Raw genomic sequence first — 21,343 nt, 5'->3', positions numbered from 1 at the left:
ACAGACACACAAGCACCAAAAAGTGGGAATGTACCATACACATTGTTTTGCATCTTGCTTTTTCATTAAGGTTTCTTGAAGAGTTTTATCCACGTCCATACATATGGCTTTAATAGCTGTGAGTGACTTCACCGAGTACTTATTCCGCTCATTCATTTATTCAGCCTCTATTCATGAAATACCTGCTGTGTTCAAGGCACCACGCTGGGTGGGAACACCGACATTAATAATGACTTGCTTCCCAATGGATTATTTGATTACAAGTATGATGAGCAGCGAGCAAAAGCAGTACAGGGAGTGATATAAGTGCCTGCCAGAGAGATGCAGCCTGGAATGGGGGCCAGAGAAAGTACCATTGGAGCCCAAATCTGAGCCTGGGCCCATGGGAACTAGGAAATGGAGGTTGGGAGGTGGGAGAGTAGTAGTTAGATAAATGCACGGGTGACTGAGAGTGAGGGTGTGTCACATGGCAGTCATCTTAATTTGTGTGTGCTAGCATTTTAAAAAATCATTATTTTCGATCATGAACATATTGTATTTATCATTGAGCTGAAATGAAAAAACACAAACCTGTTAAATGTGTGAATACACAAGCTTATACAAGAAAACGGAACTTATGAAAGTGTTTTCCAATCTGGAGGAGGAAACAAGACCGACAGTTCCAGTGAAACATGGGAGACGGGGAAAGGAAGTGGCTTTTAACAAACCCCGGGACAAGGGAACAACAAGTGATCCAAAATCGATGGCCAGGAGATTGTAGGAGGCCTAGTAGGGCTTGATCAAGGGCAATGTAGCCAAGAGGAATTACTGAAACCTAAATGAAGGCTGAGCATGATAGTGGAACAAGAGGAAAGTAAAAGGAAATAGAGGAAAGAACTAGGAGGAAAAGGGCATTTATAGAGGTCTAAACACAGGCATGTACATATGTAAATATATTTATATATGAGGATGGGGAAATAGATCTATGTGCATATATTTATAGGTTTAGTATTAAGGTAGCAGATGGACATTAGGCCTCTACTCAAGTGCTCCCTCAATGCAAGAAAACTTGGTTCTATTAAACTGGCATTTCATGTCCCCACCCCCAGCCAGTCCTGGGGCTTTGGGGCTTGGCTCAAGGGGAGTCCCTCTGGGACATGGGGGTACAGTGAATGACTCTTTGCTGGGCATGCCTACACAGTAGGGTTTGCTGGCCCCCCTTAGGGTTTCCCATATGGGCTCCAATAAATTTCTTCCCTTTTGCTAAAATAAATAAATAAATAAAACTGGCATTTCATGATGTTCACTTTCCCAACATGATTGCTGAAGACAAAGCGGGTGCATAAGCAAATGTGGTGAAAAAAGCTGATGGTGCCCGGCTATCAAAAGATAGAGCATTTGCGGTCTTAAAGGTTTGAAGATAAACTAGTGACATCTAGTAACAAAGCCTACATGGAAAAAGCACACCAGCCTGTGTGATCACAAGGTGCTGATGGGATCAGGTATCAGGCATCAAAGAACAAAAAAATCATATCAATGTGAATCAGGGGGAGTGGAGTGGAGATCCAAAACCCATCTGTAGGCAACTGGACATCCCCTTACAGAAGGGTCGTGAGGAGGAGACGAGCCAGTCAGGGTGCAGTGAAGCAACCATGAAACATACAACTTTCCTCTAGTTCTTTAAAACTTCCTCCACCCCCCCACCCCACCCCCCATCATGATCTCAGTTTTACCTTACAAATCCGGCTAGACCAGAGGATGTACACTAGTAAGGATCAGAGCTGGAAACAGGGAATCCAAGACAGAAAAGCCCCTCAGATCCAATAATGAGAGTGGCGATACCAGTAGAAGGGGAAGGTGGGGTAGAAAGGGAGAACTGACCACAAGGATCTACCTATAACTCCCTCCCTGGGGACGAACAGCAGAAAAGTGGGTGAAGGGAGATGTCAGACAGTGTAAGACATTACAAAATAATAAGAATTTATAAATTATCAAGGGTTCAAGAGGGAGGGACAGCAGGGAGGGAAGGGGAAAAATGAGCGGCTACCCAGGGCTCACGTAGAAAAGAAAGCAAATGTTTTGAGAATGATGATGGCAACAAATGAACAAATGTGCTTGACACATTGGATGTATATATGGATTGTGATAAGAGTTATACAAGCCCCCAATAAAATGGTAAAAAACAAAACAAAAAAAACCATGGAAGTGTTTTCTCAGTCTTAATACTCTGACTTTTGCACTGTAAGAGCAATTGAAGATTTCCAGGAAATAAAGATAGTACAGAGTTCCCCTCAACCCCACATAGTACATTGCCATTTCGCCTATTATTAACATTGTATAATTAATTAATTACCCAGTATTAATACATTATTGGAGGCCATGGTCTATTTAGATATTCTTATGTATGTCCTAATGTCCTGTTTCTGTTCCCCTTGCAGGACACTATATTAGTTGGCATATCTGTGTAGCTCCCATGGATTTTAAGGAGTAGCAACTAGGTGGGTTGTTGCGTGTTCCTCCATTGGGACTTGCCTGATGTTTTGCTCATGATTAGACTGGGCTGTACGGTAGCTTGGGGGATGAAGACTTATGGAGGTAAATTGCCATTTTCATCTTATCCTATCAAGGGTACATAGGGACTGCAGCATCACGGCGACGATTTCCCTTCCAGGCTAGTGTTTGTCAGGTTTCTTCCCTATGCAGGTCCTTCCCCTGCCCCACTCCCTTCACACACACAGCTCTTTGGGAAGGAGTCGCTCTGGGCCACTCACCCTTAGGGAGTGGGGAGGTAATGGTTCATGTTAGTGAGGGTGAACTTGCATAAATCACTTGGAATTCTTCTGCACGAGTTAGCTGACTCTTCTCCCTAGCTGACTCTTCTCCTGCATTTGTTGGTTGATTCATAGATTGACGTAACCACTGACTTGCATCAGTCTGGATGCGGAGGTACTTGTTTGACACCGGGGGTACCGTGCAGTGTGACTTTAGCTAGTGAGTTGCTCAAGTTGTGTCAGCTGCAGCCATTGGGAGCTTTCTCACTTGCCTCCTGGGCTCCTTGGCCAAGCCCATGCCAGTGAGGCTTTATGTTTTCATTATTTTGAAGCAAGTTCTTAACCTTCTGGCCCTACCAGATGTTTCAGGCTTATCTTGTGTGCTTCCTGCCCCAGTCCTACGATCAGCCGTTTTCCCAGCCAACGCTGCTGCTTTTCGGTCGCAACCACCCATGTCCAATCTATGGGCTGGGTCTGGTTTATTCGAGTCCTCCCAATACTGTTGATTACCACACTCTGCTTTCCCTGCCTTGGCAATGCTTTCTGTCTCATTTCCATCTTTTGCTTCGGCGCTGATCTGATCTTCCTGCACAGTGCTCGTAGAAATCATGACAGCACTTCACACCTCGTCTCACTGCCCCAGGGTCAGTGCCCATCCCTCCCCACACCACCTGCCTAGCAGCGGGCTTTCCTTCTGCAGTACACGTATGTATTGACTCCGCATAGCCTCTGGTGTCAAGTTTAATTTATTTGCTTGAAAGCATTTCAGGATCTGACCCCACCTGACTGTCCAACTTCACCTCTGGGCTGTGGTCTAGACAGACACCCCCCCTCACCCCCACCCCAGATACATTGAACACACTTAACTGCTTCCTTCTAAAGTTTCCTGGGTTCTCATTTCTTTCAGAACACTCTTTAAGGCCGAAGTTCTTCCCGCCCCCCCCCCCAGGGCCTTCTAATTCTTTCCTGTTTCTATCCCCATCCCTGTCTAACACCCCTAATCTGTGTTAGCGCAGATCTCTGGCAGTTATCATCTGAGAAGCACCTTGTGTAGTCATGTACTTTACATCTCCATTACTGCCACTTTGTCCTAGGCTATTATCCTGAGAACCTATTTAAATCCTATCTCCACTGCTGCCTTGTAAAATCCATCTTTACTGTATCTGGTCATCCCTTAAAACTCCAATCTGATCACGGTGCCACTTTATTGAAAACCCCTGCTGTGGTTTTCCAATGGGTTTGAGCTCTAAACTCACCCACTGCGAGGCCCGTCCTGCCCCGCATCAGTCAGCTCCTGTGTGCTTACCTCTCCGGCCTCCTTATGGGCATGGCTCAGGGCTGGCACTCTCCTCTGCACCCCGATCCCCACACTCAAATCCTGCAGTCATGGCCTTGTGGGCCCCTGAAAAAATCTAGGTTTGGCCCTAAGTTCAGGTATCTTCTTGCAAAGTCATAAGCTCAAGGATTTTCAATGGCTTGGTCATCTTTGGTCCAGTGTCATGTAGTGTCTGAGCTTTTTCTTTTAACGCCTGTGTGCACGATGGTCTTCCATGCAGTGAGCTGAAACCTGCCTGCTGAGAACTTTCACCCACTGAACTCGTTCTCAGCATGTTCATGGTGGGACCAGCGCCCTCCTTGCGTCTCTAAGGATTTTTCCTTCAGGATCGACAGCTCTGGTTCCTGATGTAGCATGGCTTGGAGTCCATTATTCAACCTACTCGGATGTTATCAACTTTTGATTTTTGAATGTTTGCATCACCCACTGTGTCTCCTTCCGTTTGTAAATTAATAAAGGTGATTGTATAGAAAGCAAGTTGCCAGAGTGTTATGGCAAATCCAAAATATACCAGAGCACATTAGTTGGGAGGCCTATGAAATACAATTTAGTATGAATCGCCTCCCAAATCAGCTTCTTTACCCAGTCTTTTGTCGTTGCCATGGGTGGTGGTGGGATCCATAGGGAGAGGGGCTTCAGAGTGTTTGGACGATAGAAAGTGTACAGATGGCCGTTTATCTGACCACTTCTTCACTTTATCCCACCATTACATTTGCCCATCCCTATTTCATCTTCAATCTGTGAACAACGGCTCGATGCCATTAATCCAGCATTTGACCTCTCAGCATATATAAAGGTTTCCTCTGTGTGGCTTTCCTTGCTGAAAAACTCGCGTCCTGTCACAAATGGTCACTCGTGGCAGCCCTGTTTGTTGTTCCTCCTGCCTGCAGAAGTCCACTGGTACCACCGGTGGCCTGTCTGAGGACCGTCAGGCCGAATGGTGGCAACTGAACTTTCTGTGAACTGCACAGCCCGGAGGATCATTTGTCAGGGGCTTCCAAAGTTTCTCCTTTAACTTCTCCTTTCTTATGCTCTGGGGTGAAACTCCCATAAGGGAGGGGACATTCATATTTGGTAATGATCGAGCATTGGGCTTTCCTGACCTTTTATCAATCGAGTGCTAACGTGAGAATTCGAAAGACGACTTTATAACTCCTCTCGTATTTTTTAGCAAATTAGAAAGCAAGCCTTCTCTTTCTTTCACCTGATAGGTGTGGCTTTATTTGTACTGCTGAAATGCAGACATTTCAAATGAAATCAGTAGCTTCCCAAAGGATAATAGTTCACGAGTGCTTGCTGTTCTTCTGTTCGATAGACAGGATAACTTGTGCATTATGTCATCTTGTTGACCCAACTTTTGAGCAGAAGTTTCAATATTAAAGCCTCTCCTCCAATAACCGGGGTCCCCCACACTCCTTTTTCATTCTAACATTTGGTGGAAGGTGCAGGAACATAAAGGGTCCATGTGTAACGTGAACACGCATTTAATTCGAGGTAATGCCTATGGTACCAGAATATGTGAAGTGAAACAGAGATGCTTAATCAGCCACAAAAGCTATTTACCGCTTCGTAAACTTTGGTGCTTAGTGTCATAAATATTATTACTGTTGTAGGACTTCAGAGAAGCAATGAAATATCAAAACTGATACTTCTCTGCGGTTAAAAATATGGAAGGTTTTCCTCATAATAGAAGAACTTGCTTGCAACGAAGCTGATATTTGGGAGATGCATGCAAAACTGAAATTTCTTAGCCGGAGTGAGATCTGAAGGGACTTAATACAAATATGTTGAAAATAAAGCAAGGAAGAAAGGGTTTCGTCTCTGTTTCAGTTATTGTGAGGAAGGAGTTGTCAATATTGCCCTTTCTTTGTTCATCATCACTTACTGATGAGGGGACAGGGACTGGTCGGTGCTGCCCACACGTCACCTGCCATCCTCAAGAAACCTGCAAGCTAGAGTGGGTTCCAGTGACATGAATGAGGGCCTAGAATCAGGAGAGGTTAAATCACACATGTGCCTGACACTCTGCTCTTTCTGTCATTTCCAGCTCGTTACCAAAAGAGGCTACGTTAAAATAATTGTTTTTCATATTTCTTCTGTGAATCACCATCGACACACCTGAGAGGCTAAGCTGTGCCCTGTCCTTTCCCACATTGTATTCATTCCCGAGGCAACAAAATGTTTGTTAAGCAGCAAATCCATTTCCTAACATTTGCTAAGTGAGTAGCAGGGTGGAACCACAGAAGATCCTGTCTTCCCCCTGGGAGTATACAAACTGATAAATTCTGAGGGGACAAACCAGACCCCAGCTCTGTGTACCTGGCAGTGAAGACCGGAACCTCCCCTGGATTCCTCACAGTCTGACTGGTTCCCAGTCCCCCTTCAACTATGGGAACAATCCAATTGGCATCTCTTATGACCTTGTGACACGGATGGATGGCGAAGATGGAATTCATAAATCGGGTCCAAGTGTTTCGATAGAGTGGAACTCAGATGCTATGGGAACCCGGAAGAGGTAGTGAACATTAAACCTGAGACTTATTGGATTTTACAGAGAAGTTGGCGAAAGACGGTTGGTTAGTACAAGACCTAAGGGAAAACTTGGGGAAAGGTTGTAATTTGGGGATTTTGTTCATGGAAATGTTTGTGTCTGGTCAGTTGCTCACACTATACCTCGCTTTATAAACTACTGTGACTCCATAGATCTCGTATTCCACTCATGTTTCCCAAAAGACCTTGTGTTCTTTGGGAAAATGTCAGGAACAGCCAGGAGCAAGTTTGTACTGTTGTGTCTAATCCCTTGGCTTATTGTCAGGTACTGTGCAGGTCAGGCCTGAGACTTGGCTTTGCATTCAGTCATAATTTCTGGTGTGAAGCTCTCGTTGGTGTTGTTTTGATAATAGACATAATTTATATTTCTACTTGTTTCTCTTGGAGGGTTTGTGGAGAGAAGTGATTGAAGGAATGTTCATGGAAATATTCAGGATGGAGTATGGAAAAGAATTTCCCTCGGTAAAACTTGTATCATCTGTACTTCAGAAAGGCCCACCGCCGTAGAGTCAGTTCGTTTCCGGAGCTACTTAAGTATGTGGCGTCTTTATAGCGTACAATGTGGCAAATGTAGGCGAAAGCCTTGTGTGAAGTAATGACGGCAATAGAATGTGTAAGTTCAGATCGATTCATGCATTCTTCCTTGAACTGGCCTTTTAACTGAAGTGAAATTGATGGGAAAAGCAGGAACTTAGAGAGAATTTGGAATTGGGATACCTTTGCTTGGCTGTGATTACCATAATGTGTTTCAACCTTGAAAGTGAGCCCTGGGTGACAGAGGAAGGAAGGCGGCTGAGACATAAGAAAATGCCAGAGAGACAAAATAACCTTCAGCTAGTCTGTAAAAGGAATGATTAAGCAGTTGAAAATGTAAATGCCGAATGCTAACACACAGCCATTTCCTGGGATTTTAAAGGGTCATAGCTGCTCTTTTTCTGCATCCAGAAATACACTTACAGTTTGAATGGTCGAGGGAAGGAAGCATGCAGCGTGTACGCTCAAGTTTTCTTTCTGTTGCTTTACCCAGGAGATAGAGCATGTGCAGCGTGAGCCACGTAATTATGCAAATATAAAAGAGCGAAAGGATGAAAGATGTCCTCCGCATGCCCATAGTTCAGTCCTGGTCTGTTTAGAGTTGCAGTGTGTAAGGGGTCTTCCTGATTCCTTCTGCTACTCCCTTAAGCTCGTGCTGACTAGTCGTTCCTCCTTTACTTACCAGAAAATTCTCTAAAAAGTCAGTGTATTGAAAAAATTTCTGAGCACAAAATAGACACGTTAAATGGCAGTAGTACCAAACCAGTGAGACTGGTGACACGTGCCGATCTACCCACGCAAGCCCAATCCACTGCCATCAGGTTGATTCTCAGCAGACAGACAGCACCATCTTGCTGGCAGTATGTATGAAGTGAAGGTTGAGATTATGTTATTACTGAGTTTCCTCTGATTGTTGTAAAATTCTAACCAAGACCCACATCTGTTGTGCCATTCTCCCTACGACCTACCCACGCTCCGTTGTCTCTCCATTCTGTATGCTAGTCAGATTCATTTCCAGAAAATGCTATATGAACTAGCTCTTCCCTTGCTCTAAACGGCTCTCCGTTTGCTAGTGGGGGAAATCTAAAGTGCTCTGGTGGCACAGTGCAGTAAGCATTGGGCTGCTTACGTCAAGGTCAGCGGTTCAGACGCACCAGCTGCTTCCCAGAAAAAAAAAGTTGCTGTCTATTCCGTATATATTTACAGCCTCAGAAACCCCAATGAGCAGTTCAACTCTGGCATATGAGGTTGTTTTGAGTCAGAATTGACTCCATGGTGGTAGGCTGTGATGGGTTAATCTCTGACCCTAAATATCTTTCCTACCCCTTGTTATAGGCTTTTGGAGCCCCGGTGGTGTGGTGATTAGCACTTGGCTGCCATTTGAAACGTGGGCAGTTCAAACCCCGGAACTGCTCTCCAGGAGAATGTTTGGCATTCTGCTTCCATAAACCTGACTGCCTTGGGTGGTGCTCTCTGAGCAGCACTGTGGGGGTCAGCAAGAACAAGTCCCTTAAAAAGGTGACCAAGACCAAAAAGGGAGCAAAGAAGAAAACGATTGGTCCATTTTCTAAGAAAGATTGGTATGATGTGACAGCACCAGCCACATTCAACATAGTAAACACTGGGAAAACACTGGTCAATATCTCGGCAGGTCTGTCTAAATAAGATAGGCTGGATGAACAATCTGAAGGAGAAAACAGGACTGACAGTTCTGGCGAGGGAAGGGCGGGCATGGGAGATGGGGATGTGAGGGGAAAGGTAGTTGTGTTAACAAACCCAGGCACAAGGTAGCAACAAGTGATTCAAATCGGTGGTGAGAAAGGTGTAGGAAGCCTGGTAGGGCGTGATCAAGGGTAATATAACCAAGAGGAATTATTGGAACCCAAATGAAGGCTGAGCATGATAGTGGGACAAGAAGAAAGTCAAAGGAAAACAGAGAAAAGAGCTAGGAGGCAAAAGGCATTTATAGAGGTCTAAATAAAGGCATGTACATATGTAAATATATTTATATATGAGGATGAGAAAATAGATCTATGTGCATATATTTATCGGTTTAGTGTTAAGGTAGCAGATGGACATTGGGCCTCCACTCAAGTACTCCCTCAATGCAAGAATACGTTGTTATATTAAACTGGGAATCCATGATGCTCACCTTCCCAACACAATCGCTGAAGACAAATGGGTGCATAAGCAAATGTGGTGAAGAAAGCTGATGGAGCCCGGCTATCAAAAGATATAGCATCTAGGGTCTTAAAGACTTGAAGGTAAACAAGCGGCCATCTAGCTCAGAAGCAACAAAGCCCACATGGAAGAAGCACACCAGCCTATGTGATCACCAGGTGTTGAAGGGATCAGGTATAAGGCATCAAAGAGCAAAAAATCATATTGTGAATGAGGGGGGAGTGCGGATTAGAGATCCAAAGCCTATCTGTAGGCAATTGGACATCCCCTTACAGAAGGGTCCTGGTGAGGACATGAGCCAATCAGGGTGCACTATAGCAACGATGAAACATACAACTTTCTTCTAGTTCCTAAATGCTTCCTTCCCACCCACTATTATGTTCCCAATTTTACCTTTCAAATCTGGCTAGACAAGAGGTCTACACTGGTACAGATAGGAACTGGAAACACAGGGAATCCAGGACAGATGATCCCTTCAGGAACAGTGCTGAGATTGGTGATACCAGGAGGGTGGAGGGAAGGTGGAGTGGAAAGGGGGAACCCATTACAGGGATCTTCATATGTCCTCCTACCTGGGGGATGGACAACAAAAAAGTGGGTAAAGGGAAACATCGGACAGTGTAAAGATATGACAAAATAATAATTTATAAATTATCAAGGGTTCATGAGGGAGTAGGGACCGGGGAGGGAAGGGAAATATGAGGAGCTGAAGCCAGGGGATTAAGTGGAGAGCAAATGTTTTGAGAAAGATGAGGGCAACAAATGTGCTTTACACAATTTAAATATGTATGGATTGTGATAAGAGTTGTATGAGCCCCTAATAAAATGATTTTTTAAAGTTATTGTTAATACAAAACAAAAAAAACCCCACCCTAAAACCACTAGTCACCAGGACTTAAGGGGCCAAGATTGCATTGGATGACCTTAAGGGTCGAGTTTTTGAGGTGAGCCTTGCTGATCTGCAGCACGATGAAGTTGCATTTAGAAAACTCAAGCTAATGAATGAGGATGCTTAGGGTGAAAATGGCCTGACCAACCTCCCTGGTGTGGATCTTAGGCCGGACAAGATGTGCTCCATGGCCCAAAAATGTCAGACCATGACGGAAGCTGAAGTTGATGTCAAGACTACCGATGGCCGTCGGCCTTGTCTGTTGTGTGTTGGTTTTACTAAAAATGGATCCATCAGATTCGGATGATCTCTTTAGCCCAGCACATCAGGCCCGCCAAATCCAGAAGAAAGTGATGGAAATCCTGACCCGAGACGTGCAGAAAAATGACTTGAAAGAAGTGGTCAATACATTGATTCCGGACAGCACTGGGAAAGGCAGAGAAAAGGCTTGCCCATCATTTATCCCCTCCATGATGTGTTCGTCAGAAAAGTGAACATGCCAAAGTAGCCCATGTTTGAATGAGAAAGCTCAAGGAGCTTCATAGGGAAGGTGGTCCTTCTGGAAAAACTACTGAAGATGACACAGGTACCAATGTGGAAGGAGCTGATGGCTTAAAGTTCAGAGTTTCAATAGTGACAAATAAAAGATCTCCTTTGTGAAAGAAAACAAACGGAAGAGTTACCCTCTCGGAAATCCCCTGCCTGGTAGGGCTGGCGATGAGTCCCCGTTGACTCGATGGCAGTGTTTTCTATCATTTTTTCTATATATTGCCATTTCATCTTTATAATCCTTCATTGTAGTGCGTGCATAAATTATACCCGTCCTACAGACAAGAAACTCCAAATTCAAGTAAGGTGGGTGATTTGTACATAATTGTAAAGCCTCAGAATTCCATAACATTCCTGATAATTATTGAGAATGCCAAAGAGGTCTTTATCTATGGGAATTATATCTATAGGTAATTATTGCACTAAAAATTAGAATGGGAATTTTAAAAATACTTATTTAAAAATATGTTCAAGTTATTATCTGTTAGGCATTTTATCTATATTTAAATTGTGTTCTAGAAAATAGAGTTTAGAGTACCACAGTTTCGTATTATTAAAAATCTTTTAGATATATAGCTTAATAGAAGAAAGTTGGATTTTCATATTGACTGTGATATCAAATATGTTTTTTTGGGTGGGGTGCCATCTAACATGTTGTTTTACTTGAAGTATATATGAATAAAATCCAGCTTCACACAGACCTGTTGGAAAACACAAAGGTTATTTTAGTGTTTTCAGCTAATTTTGGATTTTCTTCTTTGATAATACTTCAAAACTCAACAAGCAATAGTTTAAAAGAAAAAGTAGCATTTTAAAATTACATTTATTAATTCCCTATCATCAGATGAGGCTTTTAAATGTTGGGAAATTGTCACAAATGTAGTAGTGAATACACGTTTTCAAAAATTGTGGTTTTCACCTGAAAGCTTGAGTTTATTATTGTCAACACCTTATTCATTGTTTTCCTTGAAGTTACAGACTCACTTTGCTCATTTTGGAGAAAATGTTAGCCATGAGTATAAGTCTGTGTATGCACAGTCAGTCAGTTGTTTCTTTAGGTAAAAATGACGTTCCATGAAAAACTCCTAGTCTAGTTCACCACTCAAATTGCTGTACAGTTGCTTTTTCATAAGATGTGTATTTCATTTTGGTATGCTTTGAGGCTTCTTGATGTGTACATACTACTTTGTCAGAAAGACTATTTAAGAAGTGTATACTCGAGGCTGAGAGTTAATAAAATTAAGGATTTTACAGTATCATGAATGGCATCCTTAAGTAAAACTGTTTTTTTACTACTTATTTTTTACCTTGAAAATACTATGAATTATTAGTACAATGTGAAGCCATCTCCTTGTCTCATGCTAAGGAGCCAGCATTTTTATTCACCATTGTTTCTGTGTCATCAGTGTTAATGTCGGTGTGCGTAGGCAAAAAGGCAAATAACATCTCAGTATTATTAGGGCCTTTGAAAGGGCCTTGGGGGACCCCAAGGATTTTGCAGGTTGCATTTTGACAACTGGCCTGGGATAATATTTGAAATAAAGGGTTCGTTCATACCTAGTTCTTTGGCTTGTACGTTCAATAAGCATTTATTACAAGCAGGCGCTGTAAGGATAGAGAGAATACATTTCCTACCTCTCTGGAATTCTCAATTTGAACAGGAGAAATAATTTAATATACTATCTAGCAATATTGATTGTTACAAAGGCTAAATGAAATATTCTATGTAAGGTTATTACCAGTGGTTAGCCCTAAGTAAGCAAGCAGGAAGAGTTACCTGGTATCCTATGTTGAGTTTCATTGCCTAAAGGTAAACATCCATAGGTAATTATGGAAATTAAGAAATGAGAGCTAGTAATATAAATTTGGGAATTGTTGACATATAGGTGATAATTAAAGCCATAAGAATTAACATGATCATGCAAGAATGATATAACTATAAGATGAAAAGCAGATCAGGCTAAATATCATTTAGTGATAAATGGAAATGACTTATCAAGCCATGAAAAGATCTGGATAAATCTTAAATGCTTATTGTGAAATGAAAGAAAGCAGTCTGAAGAAGCTGCTTTCTCGAGCTCAGTTCACGACATTCTGGAAAAGAGATGACCAAAAAAACCCCAAAAACAAGCATCAATGAAAAGATTATTGGTTGCCAAGGACTGTGGGTAGAGAGTAGATTGAATATGTGAAGCACAGGAGCGTTTTATAGAATAATGAAACTTCTATATGATATTGAAATGATGGGTATGAGACATTAATCATTTGCTAAAACCTATAGAGGTTTACAACAGGAAGAATGAGCTTTGTATATGCAAAATTTGAGGGGGGGAAACCCACCATTATTGAGGATGTTGGGGGATTCCAGAATGAAATGCAGATGTGGCAAGAGAATCTAAATGTCTGAGGGGAATAAATAAATAAATAATGTGTGAAGGGGCTTCCCAAAACTTGTGGGAAAATTTCATTTTCCCAAGAAATTGCTGAAAACCCATCATATTAGAAATGTATGAAATTCTGATGCATGTGGGAGAATAGGATGCTGACCTAAGTAACTGGAAGTAGGTTGAATCTGGAAGCCCTGGTTGGGCTGTTGAGTAAGCAGTGGGCTGCTAACCCCAAGTATGGCTGTTCAAGCCCACCAACCCTTCTTAGGAAGAAAGTTGAGGCCCGCTGCTCCCATAAAGATTTGCTGCAATGGAAACTGCATATAGGGTCACTATGAATTGGAATCTGCTCCGTGACAGTGAATTTGGTTTTTTGGCTCTGGGTAAGACTAAAGACCAAGGGAATTGTACGTGAACACCATACTCTGGGTTAGGATTACGTTGTTCTCCATGAGGGTGGTGATGGTGTTAGTTGCCCTCAATTTCAACTCCCAGTGACTCCACGTGTGCAGAGTCGAACTGCTTTCTAGGATTATCAAGGTCAAGGCTGTCTTCTGAGGTGCCTTCGAAAGGTCTGTCTCTCAGCTGGGAGTCAAACACTTAGCCACTGACACCACCCCTGAACCACTGTATTTTCTCTTCTATGGATTTAAAATGCTGTTAATGAAGTTAATGCAGGATGCTGAGATAGGAGGAATAATTCATTCGTGTAACTGTGATTGACTAATGATCCCTAGACCCTGAGGAAAATCGGACATTAAAGGGAAATCCTAAGATGAACAGATCAACTAGTTCAGGAGAGGTGTGGAATGGAAGAAATAGATTTTATAAGGAAATAAAAATCTTATATATAGCCTTGGAAATTTATGTTGGGTGAATTTTGGTAGTTAAAGCTTTTTCCTTGACCTGCCTCATTGCCAAGGATAGGTGTGGACGTTTGGCTCTCTGCCCAGCTCAGTTGGCGTAAGGCAGGGTAAGGAGGTGAAGTGGAGTGGCAAATGGTGCCACTTTGTACCTCCTTGTCCTCCTTTGGTGCTGCCAGTTGACGATGGAGGTTCGGCTCCTCACTGGACTCCTCTGACCTCAGGGAATCACGGAGGAGAGACAGCGTTTGCACATGTGGGAGGAACTTGATTTTGTACATTGATGGGAGAAGCTCATGATAAGGAATAGAGTGACAGTAGGAGAAAGAATTTATAGACTAAGTCCGAGTATACATTCTCCTACCTCAGATGATTCTCGGAGCCCTGGTGACATGGTAGTTAAATGTTGGACTGTTCACAACAGCAGAGAATGATAGTTCAGAACTGCCAGTTGCTCTAAGGGAGAAAGAGCAGGCTTGCTGCAGGATCCTACAATAGAGTCACTCTGAATTGGAATCAACTCGATGGCAGCAAGTGTGAATTTTAAATGATTCTCAGCATCTCAGTCGTGGTTGGCTTGTGCAGCTTCAATTGTGCTTTAGAAAGGATCGTTTTATTTTTTTTCCAATCATTTTATTGGGGGCTCATACAACTCTTATCACAATCCATACATCCATCCATTGTATAAAGCACATTTGCACATTCTTTGCCCTCATCCTTCTCAAAACATTTGCTCTCCACGTAACACTGGCATCAGCTCCTCATTTTCCCCCCTCCCTCCCCGCTTTCCCCACCCTCATGAAACCTTGATAATTTATAAATTATTATTTTGTTATATCTTACACTGTCTGACGTCTCCCTTCACCCACTTTTCTGTTTTCCGTCCCCCAGGGAGAAGGTTATAGGTAGATCCATGTAATGGGTTCTCCCTTTCCATCCCACTGTCCCTCCAATCTCCCAGTATTGCCACTCTTCAGCACTGGTCCTGAAGGGATCATCCATCCTGGATTCTCTGTGTCTCCAATTGCTATTTGTACCAGTGTGCATCCTCTGGTCTAGCCAGATTTGTAAGGTAGAATTGGGATCATAATAGTGGGTTGGTAAGAAGCATTTAGGAACTAGAGGAAAGTTGTGTGTTTCATCCTTGCTACACTGCACCCTGATTGGCCCATCTCTTCCCCAGGACCCTTCCATAAGGGGATGTCCAGTTGCCTTACAGATGGGCTTTGGCTCCCCATTCCACACTCCCTTTCAATCACAATGATAGGATTTTTTGTTCTTTGATGCCTGATACCTCATCCCTTTGACACCTCATGATCACACAGGCTGGTGTGTTTCTTCCATGTGGGTTTTGTTGCTTCTGTTTTGAAGGCCTCTTGTTTACCTTCAAGCCTTTAAGACCCCAGATGGTATATCTTTTGATAGCCGGGCACCATCAGCTTTCTTCACCACATTTGCTTATGTACCCATTTGTTATCAGTGATCCTATCAGGGAGATGAGCACACAATGATATGATTTTTTGTTCTTTGATGCCTGGTAACTGATCCCTATAGCAACTTGTGATCACACAGGCTGGTCTGCTTCTTCCATGTGGGCTTTGTTGCTTCTGAGCTAGATGGTCGCTTGTTTACCTTCAAGTCTTTAAGATCCCAGATGCTATATCTTTTGATAGCCAGGCACCATTAGCTTTCTTCACCACATTTGCACCCACTCTGTCTTCAGCAATTGTGTCGGGAATGTGAGCATCATAGAATGCCAATTTAATAGAGAAAAGTATTCTTGCACTGAGGGAGTTCTGAGTGGAGGCCCAATGTCCATCTGCTACCTTAATACTAAACCTATAAATATATGCACATAGATATATTTCCCCATCCTCATATATAAATATATTTACATATGTACATGCCTTTATTTAGACCTCGATAAATGCCCTTTGCCTCCTAGCTCTTTCCTGTATTTCAGAAAGGATCATTTTAAAAGGACCACTTAGTCCATTGTTTCCCACCGTGCAATCTAGGTATGAGATGTGATAAGGGGCAGACCCTCCTGGATATCTTGAAAATTGACCTAAACATACCAAACAATAGAGTCATAGGATTCCCCCCAACTCAGTATTAACAAGAGTCGAGGTCCTGTTATTCAAAGTGACTTGATCTCAAACAGTGGCATCCCCCCATTTTTTCTTTTTAATAAAATTGCTATAAACTGCTCTCTCCTCCACTGCTAGTTACATGTGTAATAACTTAAAAAAACTCAGATGATTTGTGATTTTTAAAATTCCATATTAGTGTAGTTGAGCTACAATGAAGTATACCAGTAACCTCTAACAGAGGAAGACAGTACCGCTGCTAAGATGTGAGCTTTACATGACCTTTGCTCATTTGAAAGCTGAAAGCTTAAAGCATAACAATAAAAACAAGAGCTACCTCTTTGTAAACCATGTGATGAGTAGATCCTTAAATTTTTAAACAATCTAGTGCCTACGTTCTTTGGATTATTTAAGATTTAATTAAAGTGCCTGGAGAACACAATAGGTCCAATAAATATTTGCTGTGGGATGAATATTGAAGACTGAAAAGATTGAGGAAAATGGGCATTAATTTTCTCATTGAGAAGTAAATGACTTACACATATTCGGTTCTCATTCTTTCCTCCATAAAGAATTTGGGATCTGCTGTATAAATGGAATGTGTCACATTAATCTTGAATTGAAATCACAAATTCTAGCAAAGATCAATTTTTTGTCACTATTTTCTAAATGTAGCCATTACTACACTTTTAAAAAAATCATTTTATTAGGACCTCATACAACTCTTTTCATACTCCGTACATTCATAATTTGTGTCCAGCACATTTGTACATATGCTGCCATCATCGTTCTCAAAACACCTGCTTTCTACTTGAGCTCTTGGTATCAGCTCCTCATTTTTCCCCTTCCTCCCTTTTCCCCCCTCCCCCTGAACCCTTGATAATTTATAAATATTATTTTATTATGTTTTACACCATCTAGAGTGTCCCTCACCCAGTTCTCCTCTGTCCGTCCCCCATTGAGAAGGTTATATGTAGACCTTGTCATCTGTTCCCCCTTTCTCCCTCACCCTCCCTCCACCTTCCTGATATCGCCACTCTCACCACTGACCCTGAGGGATTCATCTGTCCTGGATTCCCTGTATTTCCAGTTCCTATCTGTGCCAGTGTACATCCTCCAGTCCAGCTGGATATGTAAGGTAGAATTGGGATCATGATAGTGGGGGCGGGGAGGAAGCATTTAAGAACTAGAGAAAAATTGTATATTTCATCATTGCTACATCGCACCCTGACTGGCTTGTCACCTCCCCACAGCCCTTCTGCAAGGGGTTGTCCAATTTCCCCCAGATGGGCCCGGGTCCCCACTCTGCACTCCCCCTCATTCAAATTGCTATAATTTTTTTTTCTTTTTTTGGTCTTTGATGCCTGATCCTTTTGACACCTTGTCATCTCACAGGCTGGTGTGCATTTCCCATGTGGGCTTTGTTGTTTCTCAGTTAGATGGACCCTTGTTTATCTTCCAGCCTCTGGGACCCCAGATTCTATATATTTTGACAGCTGAGCACCATCAGCTTTCTTCACCACATTTGCCTATGCACCTGCTTTGTCTTCAGTGTTTGTGTTTGGTAGGCTGGTGTGTTTCTTCCGTGTGGGCTTTGTTGTTTCTTAGCTAGATGACCGCCTGATTGTCTTGAAGCCTTTAAGACCCCTGATGCTATATCACTTGATAGCCGGGCACCATCAGCTTTCTTCACAACTTTTGCTTATGCACCCACTTTATCCTCAGCGATCGAGTCAGGGCAGGCCAGTGTGCTTCTTCCATGTGGGTTTTGTTTTCTCTCCACTACATGGCTGCTTGTTTATCTTCAGGTTTTTAAGACTTCGGGTGTGATATCTTTTGGTAGCTGGGCACCATCAGCTTTCTTCACCACATTTGCTTGTGCATCCATTGTCATCAGCGATTGTGCCAGGCAGGTGAGCATCTCAGACTGCTGAATTGTTAGAACAAAGTGTTCTTGTGTTGAGGGAGTACTTGTGGACGGACCCACTGTCCATCTGTTTTCTTAATACTCAACCTATAAATAGATGTACATAGATCTATTTTCCTCTTGTCATATACAAATATATTTACATCTTTATATGCCTGTATATATCTCTATGACTACCCTTTGCCTCCTAGTTCTTTCCTCTAATTCTTTGTACTATCCTCTTGTCCCACTATCATGTTCTGTCTTCATTTGGGTTTTAGGAATTCCTCTCGGTTACGTTGCCCTTGATCCAGTCCTGCCAGACCTCCCACACCCTCCTTGACACTGATTTTGGATTACTTGTTATTCCCTTGTCCCTGGGCTTGTTAACACCCTCTTCCTTTCCCCCGTCTCCCCTACCTCCACGTCCCCCCAGAACTGTCATCCCGTGTTCTCTCTTGTAGCTTGTTTATTCTGCCTATCTGCCTATCCCTTCCAGGTAGACATGCTATGTACCATCACAAGACTGAAACCATGAAGCAACAGCAGAAATTAAAACAATAGCTACAACAACAACAATACACATACACATAAGCATATGAATAGTTCAGGTTCTGTTTGTTTTCCTTCACAGGTGCTTTCCAGTCAAGTCTGATGGGGTGCCATTCCCTGGCACCGCCTCTATCCCTAGGGACTAAATTGTTCTGCTCCCCCCACTTCTCTGCTGCATGCACCCAGGGGCTAGCTTCCGCGTGGTGAGCGCGTGGCGGGCACAATTCCCGCTGTGTGGTGTGTCTCTAGTGTCCCCAATGGTGCTATGGGTCAATGAGGAACGCTGTGTCCCATGGTGGGGCCAGCCCTGTGGTCATCTCTGTGCATTGCTTTTCTGAGCAGGAACATTGTCCTCAGGGCTTGGTGAGTCAGGATGTGCATCACTCTTTTCTTTTTTTCCCCCTATTCCCCCTCGTTGGCTCCTGTGTGCTCTGACCACACCAGTCCCTCTTCCCCTCTTCTTGAGCTGTAGCATCAGTGCTGTCCTCTGAAGGGAATTCTTCTTGGGGGAGGGTGGTGCTCTACACTTAGTTGGTAATGGGGCCGGCCCCTCAGGCCTCTCTATCAGGCCTGCTTCATGTCAGTGTGTTGAGCTCTTTTTTTGGAGCTCCGGGTTGAAGTCTTTTCTTTCTTTCCCTGTGGAAACACAGTCAACACCCTCCCCCTGTGTGGGTTAGTGCCCTGTTCCCCCGGCTGCCCATACCTTTTTCCATCCTCCCTTTTAATGGGCTACCACATGTATCCCATATGTATCCCAGAGTTTAGTCTGGCCCCTGCCATATTACCTGGCCCTCACCCCAGGGACGTATGTATACAGCATCTTCTTCCCTCTGCGCCTTTTGAATTTTTTTTTTTTTAGCTTACCTCAGTGGACTCATGTAGTACTTGTCCTTTTGTGCTTGGCTTACTTCACTTTGCATAATTTCCTCCAGTTCTTCCCACACGGCGATGTGCTTCATGGGTTCGTCACTGCTTTTTAGGGATGCGTAATACTCCACTGTATGTATGTACCAGAGTTTTTTAATCCATTCGTCTGTTGATGGAAATTTGGGCTCTTTCCAACTCCTTACTGCACATTTTAAAAGTGACTTTTGAAGTTTTCTATTGCTTCTTGAAAACTTCTCTATGAAATCGACTCTGTTATGAGTGGCTAGTGGCAAACTAGAGAGTGATTGACATGGTATATTGCCTAGTTTACTTCTTTGCTTTATAGTAGAAATCCTTTCCAGCTTTATAGATTTTTAAAATACTGTTAGATCCCCATGGCTGCCAGGAAAATGGAGAATTCTGTCTACTTAAGCAGAATTCCTCCCCTGCAACCGATTTTTATTTTACTCAAGCGATTCTCCCACCCCAAACCAATATTATAAAATGGTTGATAGAACTGAGCCTGTACAGTCTAAAAGGGCTCTGCAGTCTGCTCATCCAGGTGCACAGATACCTTGGTTATAGAAGGTGATCGTTGCTTCCAGGCATGCAGTCTTCCCTACAGGATCCTAGACAGTAGCGTGGGACAATGCTGTGTGGCAGTCAGCAGGATGGGCAAGTTCGCAGTTCTCCAGAGAAGAAATCCTCTGAGGTGTCTCCTTCAAACTAAGAGTTCTATCATTAAAGTGCCCCAAAGGAGAAGAGGCAGCAAGGACTCGTCTGCTTAATTTTTAGCTCGGGTGATTTCCAGCTTGATTGCGTGATTAAAATATTCTCCAATTGCCTTGGTTTGTGATTAGGATATTGGCAAGCAGAATTTTTGTGTAAAACCCTAGTGGATATAATTAATCTATCATAATTTCTTATTGTTATTAAAGGCGTCGATGAGATCAGGGAGCAGCATCCATTAATTGTTGAATATATTTTTTTACTAAGTGAGCAACTGTTTTTAAAAGCCCAGATGGTTGTTTTTTGACTCTGTGAAGGCACTCAGTCACGTAGATCATAACAGATTTTGAGTACCGTGCAGAGAATGGGCATTGCAGAACACTTCATTGTGCTCATGCAGAACCTGTGCACGGACTACGAGGCAGTCGTTCGAACAGAATAAAAGGGTGACCGCATGGCTTTAAATCAGCAAGGGTTCATCAGGTGTGTATGCCTTTCCCATATATATTCAATATGCATGCTGAGCAAAGGATCAGGTAAGCTGCAGTATCTGAAGAAGAAGACGGGGCATGCATAACCACCTCGATATGCAAATAACAGAAAATTGCTTGCTGAAAATAAGGACCGATGAAGATCAAAGACTGTAGCTTTTGCTACGGATGATACCTCAGCCTACAAAATAAAAAACCACAAATCTTGGTAACGGTAGCAGTGAGCGACACTGTAAGGAAAGCAGAAAAGGTTGCTGTTTCCAAGGGTTTTGTTTTGCTTGGATTCCCAATCGACGGCCATGGGCGCACCAACCAAGAACTCAGACAAGATGCTGTAAAGATGCACGTCTCTCACAAAGAGCCTCCTCAAAGCGTTCAAGGAGAAGCCAGGGTGGCGTCGTGGCGAAGTGTTATCACCAAGCGCTCCGCGGGAGAAGCACTCCCAGAAAGAGTGACAGTCTCAGAAACTCGGAGGGTAGTTGTGTATTATCCTACAGGGTCCCTGTGAGTCAGCATCGATGGCAGTGATTTTTTTTAAGTATTAAAAGAGCAAAGATGTTACTTTGAGGACTGAGGTGCGCCATGCTATTTTCCATTGCCTCCTAGCCACGCAAAAGCAAGAAGATGAATAAAGCAGACTTCAGAAGAATTAATACCAGTGTAAGACAT

At 43.0% G+C, this 21,343-nt stretch overlaps 1 protein-coding gene and 1 pseudogene across 9 annotated transcripts in view; both read left to right on the top strand.

Moving 5' to 3' along the window:
- PEAK1 (pseudopodium enriched atypical kinase 1) overlaps positions 1-21,343 on the top strand; it is a 293,334-nt gene that overhangs the window by 104,606 nt on the left and 167,385 nt on the right. The gene's annotated exons all lie outside the window — the stretch shown is intronic.
- LOC142430450 (small ribosomal subunit protein eS1-like) lies at positions 2,918-10,900 on the top strand (annotated as a pseudogene).

The sequence above is a fragment of the Tenrec ecaudatus genome, chromosome 17 (assembly GCF_050624435.1).
Source record: "Tenrec ecaudatus isolate mTenEca1 chromosome 17, mTenEca1.hap1, whole genome shotgun sequence".
Taxonomy (NCBI): domain Eukaryota; kingdom Metazoa; phylum Chordata; class Mammalia; order Afrosoricida; family Tenrecidae; genus Tenrec; species Tenrec ecaudatus.
Note: the sequence above shows the minus strand (reverse complement) of the source record. Positions and strands in the feature narration are given on the sequence as shown.